We start from the raw sequence: 9,234 nt of genomic DNA, 5'->3' as shown, positions 1-9,234 counted from the left end.
ACCAGCCGCTCCTTGGAAACACCATAGGTCACTTCTAGTCTGTCCTATTGCGTTGCTATGAGTTGGAAACAACTCAACAGCAAAGGGTTTTGTTTTTGTTTTTGTTTTTTAAGAACTGCAGATTAGAATAAAGCAGAAAATGTTAGAAAGCCTAAGGATGGAAAATTACTAGAAAGTAAATCTGATTAACAAAAAAGGAAATTGCTCCACAGAATAACTGAGCTGCCTTCCCCCCAACACCGGATATTCTGAGAAACAGAAACTCCCCATCATGGCATCAGTGTTTCAACTGGTAAGTTAACAAAACCTCCCTCTCGACTTGATGTGCAAGACGTGAAAATGAACCCCATACCTTCAGAAACACAAAACCACTCCTGAATCCTAAGTAAGAATGATAAGAGTAAAGTAAGAATAATAGAGACATTTATAAGGAAAATTCCATCAAATTGCCTGTTTTACTATAAGTTTGATGAGAACTAGCAGACACTGAAACTACTCAGCAACACAATTTAAAAAATAAACGTGTATGGAAGTCAGGGTGGGTGGGCTGTGCGTACGCATGTATTTGCAAGCACACCTTCTCGTTTTAGTTCATAGGAATAATACTTAATGGATAGTAATCCAGTTAAATATAAGAATTACATGTCTGTTGGTATTTTGTCTTTAAAAGAACTCCATGAGAACTCTTCTTCCAAAATACCCTCATTATTTCATAGTTTTCCACTGCCAACATCTATAGCGAAGTTTCTTACCTTTGTGCCTTTTGTGCTTTCTATGTGATTTGCCAGAAATAATCCTCCTCCATACTTTGCCTAGAGTTAGACTCTCTGTTCTTTAAAGCTCCAGTCTGTTTTGTTCACTTTTGTTATTCCCCAATGCTTGAAACAAGCCTGGCACATAGTAAAGGCTAAATAAATATTTGATGAATGAATGAATGAATGATGGAAATGCTGGTTCCATGTGGCTTTCACCCAAGGCAAGCGTGTTCTTGCCTCCTTCCAAGTATCTATATGACTGTGTTGGTATTTTTCATGCAGTAACTAGAAAGCACTGCCTGAAACTATCAATTTGTTCTTACGTAGGCTCTGCCACTAAATCTAAGTTCCATGAGTGGAGGGACTGTGAGTAATTATTGTTTTTATCTTTAAGTTTATTTAAGGAATTTCCCTTCAGGAAAAAAGAAAAAAGCAGTTCTAAGCAATATAGACCAAAAAGGCAATAGATCAATACACAAAGGCAATGTATATAGGCTAATACACAAAGCAACCAAAATGAACAAGTAATTTTTTAATGTAACATGTTTCTGCAGTTTTGGACAAATATTTTATTTAATGTATATTGTCACAGGTGACTTGGAAGAAGGTATCAAATATGCATGAAATATGTGAATAAGTTCAATAACAAAATCCATATCAAAAATAACTTTTTTAGGCTGCAATAATTGGCAAAAATGTAATATGAAAGAGTTTAATTTGGACGATAGTATGGAACTACCCTCATATTCGGACATAAGGACTGCATAAATTCAACTTCTGAATGATTTTGACTTAGCAGTAACTTAGTTGATTTTTTCTGCATCAAAATGAATATATACCAAAAAGCATGATGTGAGTGAACAAAATGCTGATGTAATCCTGTAATAATAGTATAACTTCTAGAACATGGATGATAAGATCATGCTTCCTATGTACTGGTTAGATTATCCCTGAATCATTATATTTAGGTCTGTGGAACACACATAAGAGAGATCTGAAACACTGGGAGCAAGCTTATCAGTGATGGGTCTGGACACCATGTCACACACAATTCCTGGATAAGCTTGGACTATTTAACTTGCAAAGGAGAAGAGTTAAGAGGAAATGATTGCTAGAAAGCTTCAATTAATAGAAGGAGTATCGGGAAAGGGAAGGTTAGATTTGTTCTACGTGGCCCTGTCCAGGCATGGGCCAGTAATGTGCAATTTGTCTCCAAAAATGGAGGGTGCCGAGAGAGCAAAGAGAGAGGCGGCCCACTCCAGTGTGGCAGCGAAGGAGTATATTAGGGAGACTTACATAGGAGGCAAGTCCTGGGTGGCTGCAGGACCAGAGCAGATCTCCATGCTCTGCAGTGGGAGGGCAGAGGTCTTATAGGAGTAGCAGACAATAGTGGCTACAAGCCAGTGACTTACTTAAGAGTGACTCAGTGAAGTGTAGTGAGCTAGCAGACCACATGAGGAGGCCACGGTAGGCCTCAAAAAGCCTGCTTTCCCTTCAGTCCACCCCTCCCCCCAGGCCAGCTGTTAAAATCTGACACATTTTCTCTCTTGTGCTGTTCCCCCTGATGTGTCTTAGTACGAGAGACCCCGTTCCCTCCCTGCTAGGAACAGATATAGAAGTGCGGTTGACCAGGTACAGTGTGGTGCCCACACGTGTGCAAGAAACACAGTAACTTTTTACTGTGTGCCCAGAACGGGGGAAGCCTTCTCTGATAAGGAGAAGGAACTGCGAGAGTGAAGGAGACCCAATTCCCAGCCTCTTTATCAGAGAATGTTCTGGGCCTAAGTCTTTACTTAGGCAGCCTAGATGCGAGGCATAGAGGCAGGCCATTTCCCCAACAGGTTCAAAATATAAAAAGATGGCCAATGGGTCAAAGTCACAGAAAGAGAAATTGGGTCCATATTAAAGCGGGAATGTACATGGTCAGAGTTGACAGATGGTAGAATAGGCTGATCTACAGGGATTAGGGTTTCTTGTCACTAGAAGGGAGTCCCTGGCTGATGCAAAGAGTCAAGTGCTTGACTACTAACTGAAAGGTAGGCAGTTCTAATCCATCAGAGATGCCTTGGAAGAAAGGCCTGGTGATCTACTTTAAAAAGATCACAGCCAGCCATCGAAAACCCTATGGAGCACAATTCTGAAACACATGGAGTGGTCATGAGTCGGAATGGACCCCACAAAAACTAGCTTGGTCTTTTTTGTCACTGGAGGGGATCACATCCCTGCTGAAGGACCACATGGCGTACCATGATAGGAGCATCAGAAGAGTAATTTAAATGGATAATTTTACAGAAGCTTTCCTCAGAAAGCTGAAGATCTAATTCAAAGGTCTTACAGAGTAATATGCTAAGTGAGCTGCTAAGGAGGCTCTATCTCTGCTGCCCTCCCCCACCTCGCCCCATATTAGATGTCTCCAAATTAGGTATCTTTCTCCCTGGAGTTCTTCTGCTTACTCAGAAGAGCTACTACTTAAGCATATTGGAAAATTTTCTTTGAAGTCTCTCTGCACTGCAGTGGGCAGCAAAGGGAAAACCATCCAATATTTTTTAGTTAACTGAAAGCCTCAAACAATAAGAATCATACGCCCAGAAACAGACTTAAGAGTTAGATATGCCATATAAAAAATGAAAAAATAACAACCGGAAAGGTCATCAAACTATGACCACTTAATCATGAGGAAGAGTGAGTCTATCAAATCTGTGTGCTGGAGACCATGGGCAAGTGAATATCAACTTGATGTCCATAAAATAAAAGGGAAAAAAAAATTTGAATAAAATTTAATTTCTAAGTAGCCCCCCACTACATACTGCTAAATGACATAATAATTCCATTCTTCCTGAATTTGGAACTCCTAATAAATATTATGTTAACCTATGCCTCAGGAACGTAATAGAATAACTCATTGACACCAATTTTCCAGAAGCTATTTCAGTAATACAAATTCTAATTGAAGTTTTCAGATGGCAGAGAGTGGGCTGTGATAACATTGTTGTTATTAGGTGCCATGGAGTCTGTTCAGACTCATAGCGACCCTATATACAACAATGAAACGCTACTTGGTCCTGTGCCATCCTCACAATCATTGTTATGCTTGATCCTTTTGTTGCAGCCACTGTGTCAATCCGTCTCCTCAAGGGTCTTCCTCTATTTTCACTAACCCTCTACATTACCAAGCATAATGTCCTTCTCCAGGGACTGGTCCCTCCTGATAACATGTCCAAAGTATGTGAGATGAAGTCATGCCATCCCCCCTTCCAAGGAGCATTCTGGCTGTACTTCTTCCAAGACAGACTTGTTCATTCTTCTGTCAGTCCATGGTATAGTCAATATTCTTCACCAACACCATAATTCAAAGGCATCAGTTCTTCTTTGGTCTTCCTTATTTATTGTCCAGCTTTCACATGCATAGGAGTCGATTGAAAACACCATGGCTTGGGTCAGGAGCACCTTAGTCCTTAAAGTGACATCTTTGCTTTTTAACACTTGAAAGAGGTGTCTTGCCTCAAATTTGCCTAAAGCAATGCGTTGTTTTTTGTTTTGTTTTGTTTTGTTTTGTTTGTTTTGGCTTTAACAAAGGGAAGTTTATTCTCACAGTCCAGTAGGCTACAAGTCCAAATTCAGGGCATCAGCTCCAGGGGAACGCTTTCTCCGTTGGCACTGGAGGAAGTTCTGTGTCATCAATCTTCCTTTGGTCTGGGAGCTTCTCTGCGCAGGAACCTCAGGTCCAAAGCAGGCGCTGTGCTCCTGGCACTGCCTTCTTGGTGGTATGAGGTTCCCATGTGTCTCTGCTCGCTTGTCTCTTTTATATCTCGAGAGAGATTGGATTAAGACACTATCTAATCTTGTAAACCTCATCAGCATAACCTCATCACAGTGATAGAATTTACAACACATAAGGAGATCACATATAGCTTCATCACAGTGATAGAGTTTACAACACATAACGAAATCACATAAGATTACACTATCATACAATACTGGGAATCATGACCTAGCCAAGTTGATACACAGGTTTTTTGGGGAACACAATTCAATCCATGACAGGACTGTACTTGGGGTCCCCCCTGCTTCATAACAGGTATAAAATAACATGGAAAGTATAAAATATCAAATAATATTTTGTAGTAGACTCTGGAACACTAAGTTATTCCTGAAGTTTAAATCTCTTCTCTCTCTTATTTATCATGCTATATAGTAGAAAGAGCACAAGGCTTGCGATGAGGTAAATTCGGTGTGAGTCCCAGCAATCCTGTTAACTAGGTGGATGACACTGGTCAACTTATATAATCTTTAGGAGATTCAGTTTCATCATATGTGAAAAAATATCGTATGGAAATAAATGATCATCAGTGTTCCCTTTGATTTTATTTTCTCATGTTTCTGTGCTTTCACTCTAAAGTGGTATCAGGAAGCACAACATCAGGCTCAATTTGGCAAAGTTTAAATAATACCTTTAAAAAAAATTACAAGATCTGCTTGAGCAAAACTGGTTTCCATTATATCATTGAACTGTATTTTTAAAATACTATCTTTAACATTCTTCTTAATGTTCTCAAGGAAATCACACAGTTCAAAGCACCTTGGTCAGCTGGCTATACATCTTGGTTTGCCTGGGTTATGCAGATATTCTCATTTTCATTTGTTTACATAAAACATTCCTTTCCACTGATTTTTGAATAACCTTCTTTGAAAATACCTGAGCAACGTGATACATCTTTATGAGCTCAAACTTAGTCGTTGGGATCCAGTATTATTTTTAATAGTGTTTGGAATTTTTTTCTTTAAATTCTCTATTTCATACAACATGTGGTACACATTGGAGAATTCTTTTCCTATGTGGTCTATACATTGCATTTTATCATTTTCATTTTTGTCATTATTATTATTAATAAGTGATAACATGTATCAGGCTATCCGTGAGTGTCACAAATGTTTAAGTGCTCGACTACTAACGGAAAAGTTCATAGTTCAAACCCACCCAGAGGCACCTTGGAAGACAGCCCTGGTGAACTGCATCCAAAAGGTCACAGCTTGAAAACCCTACGGAGCAGTTATACTCTGCACACACGGGGTCACCATGAGTTGGAACTGAATCTATGGCAACCAACAACAGCATGTATTGAGCATTTAATATATGCTCTGAAAAAATCACGTGTGTTCGGGTATTATATGTAGGGCTGCAAGATTTAGCAAATAAAAATACAGGAAGCCTAGTGAAACTTGAATTTCAGATGAACAAAAATAGTTTTTTCATGTAAGTATGTCCCATGCAATATTTACCATCCTGTATTTTATCTGGTAGTCATAAATTATGTGTCTTTTTGCCTTACACAACATTCTCTCTGAAGAGTTTGTTGGGTCAAGCCTAAAGGACATTGAGATCTCTTCCTTTCAGATAAAAGAGAAAATACAGCAACACCATTTCCTCAAGACATTTCATGAATTTACTCAAAGCCATTAATATACTCAATAAAGCCTAGAGCATTATTAATTTTAACTGTAGTTCTTTAGAATCTATTATTGTGCATTTTGCATTATGTCATGAAAGTAATAAGCCAACTATAAAGAAAATCAGATTATGGATGGGAGAAAGAATACAAACCAATTTAGGAAGGTAAACTCTTTGAAAGTACTTAAAACTTCATTAGTAAGATCCATTTAAATATAAATATGTAAACTATGTTTCTTTATAGCCATTTCAAATTTCTATTTTTACATCTATTCATTATATATGTGAGAGAATATTACCTGGCAGAAACAGCTACTAGTTCTGTTACTTTAAGTAATTATATAAAATTATACTTCTTTTTATAATTCTATGATTTAGAGCTCTATACTTCTCAAATTTTGCTTCTCTTAAATGAAGTTTAATGGACATTTATTTCTACAACTATAGAGATATTATAAGATAATTTTCCAACTCTATTATCTGAAACTTTGCTGATTTAGAGGACATATGGATTCTCATTTTCCTAAACAATTGATGAATTACCATTCTTCAAATAAAGGTTGACAGACAAGTGGGTCAAAATGATCTTATGCCATAGATCCACGTAAAAATATCTATTTGCCTGTCTTTAAAAATTATCAGAATGTATTAGTTCTTCAGAAGAACTCAAGAGGGCCTTAAAAATAATTCATAATCAAAGAATGAACATTATAGTTTGCGCTGTCCTTTAATGTCTAATAGGTATGTTCTCCAACCTGTCCATCCCTCAACCATAAATAAATGAGTGAGTGAATAAATGGTTTTAAAACTCTGTTTCAGTCCATAAAATGGGAAAGAGTAATGATTGAAAGCTGGTAAAGATGTTTGCTCAGTCAGATTTTTATTCATTTTAAAGTTGTTATTTCTGGAAGAAACTGTGAATTAGATTTTCATGTGTCTTTGGGAATTGAGTCTCCTTTACCTATGACTCTTGGTTTCACTTAAATAACTTGTTGACTTAATTTGATTATAAATCCTGAAATGATGTGAGTTTTTCTACTGCAGAAATAGGCCCATAAAATAAATCACTGACATGTCTGGGAAATTTAATTCTCAGTGTGTCAGCTTATGTCACAACTATACTGAAATCAACATTGTAAAACTACCACATTCAGGTATCCCTAGCAATCCAAAATTTTGTTAGCCAAATTCCGGATCTAAGTAATTTCAAATAATGTTTGATAGTTGTCATGGTTTGAATTATGTCCCCCAAAAATGGGTATAGCAGTTTGGCTGGGCCATGATTCCTGGTACTGTGTGATTTTCCTATATGTTGTAAAACCTGCCTCTATGATGTCAATGAGGGAGGACAGGTGGTAGTTGTGTTAGTAAGGCAGGACCTGATCTACAAGACTGGATTGTGTCCTGAGGCAATCTCTTGAGATATAAAAGACAGAAGTGAGCAGTGAGACAGGGGGACCTCATTCCATCAAGAAAGCAGTGCCAGGAGCAGAGCATGTCCTTTGGACCAGGGTCCCTGCCCCAAGAAGCTCCTAGTCCAGGGGAACATTGATGAGAAGGCCAACAGAGAGAGAAAGAATTCCCCTGGAGGTGACGCCCTGAATTTGGACGTTTAGCCTACTTTGACTGTGAGGAAATAAACTTCTCTTCATTAAAACCATCCACTTGTGGTATTTCTGTTATGGCAGCACTAGATGACTAAGACAATAGCGTCTTTACTCTACAAACTCTCCTTACACATTCTCCGAAACCAAGGACACAAATGGATTTAGTTATCATGATACCCCTCCCCTTATATCTGAGATTACTACAGGGATTTTATTATCCAAACTCAGTAACTAGATTTGAGTATTAAGAGATATCAGTACTATATATTTTCCCACATTCAAATGCAAATATCTCTATGTTGACAGACATCATGAAGTGCCCTAATGATGCGTTTGGAAAGACTATACATTGAGAAAAGGAATTTCCAAACAGCCAAGATAGCAAAGATAAAGCTCAGCACATACCAAAAGACAATTATTTTATAGCAAACACAATTCCACTAATAATTATCTGGTTTCAGTAGCTCAGACATAAAAGTTGTCAGTAATTTGAATAGCTTAGTAATCAACTATTTGACCACCTCCAATGTTTCTAATAAGAAATGGATGCCTTTTAATTATTATACAAATACTTCAGCTCCAGAAACTATACCATGCATGTCTCTATTACAGACACTTCCCAGGCTGGCTTTTCCTCCCCAGTCTAAGCAAAGGACGGATGAAGAGTTACTATTTACCTCCCACTGCTAAACTAGAAAATTTGGAAACTTCCAAGTAAACAAATATTTTAAAAATTTCTCTTGTGGAACTTGAAGATGATGATATATGTTACTTAAAATAAATGTTTTACCAAAGCACAGAGTAAATTTTATAATATAGGTAACTTTGAAATAATACCCTGAAGAGGTAACATTTTCATAAGGATAACAAAGATTTAATAGACCTGGGTACTATGGATGAAGAGATATTTATAATTATACCTTTACTTAAAAACAGGGCAGGTATCATTTCTGATATTAAGGAGGAAGTGCTATGTCAGAAATACATGTAAGATGAGGTAACAGAGAGAGCTTACCATGTACCAGGCACTATTCTAAGTATTATATTTAATTGTCACAACAACAAGCATGATGGATACTATTATTATCACTCTCCTTTTAGTGCTTAGGAAACTAAGACACGGCTTAAAGCCAGGCAGCTAGTAATGGCAGAACCACTACTTGCTCCCAAATACACTCTCTTAACTACAATGCTGTACTGCCTCTCAATCAGATTACCAAAACCAAAAACGAAACCCATTGCTAAAGAGTTGATTCTGACTCATAGCAATTCTATAGAACAGTCCCATAAGGTTCCCAAGGCTGTAATCTTTACTGAGGCAGACTGCCACATCTTTCTCCCACTTAGTGGCTGATGGGTTTCAATGCCAACCTTTTACTGAGCAGCCAAGTGCTCAACCACTGAGCAACCAGGGCTCCTCCAA

The sequence above is a fragment of the Trichechus manatus genome, unplaced genomic scaffold (assembly GCF_000243295.1).
Source record: "Trichechus manatus latirostris isolate Lorelei unplaced genomic scaffold, TriManLat1.0 scaffold00002, whole genome shotgun sequence".
Taxonomy (NCBI): Eukaryota; Metazoa; Chordata; class Mammalia; order Sirenia; family Trichechidae; genus Trichechus; species Trichechus manatus.
The sequence above is the reverse complement of the archived record's forward strand: the minus strand, read 5'-3'. Positions refer to the sequence as shown.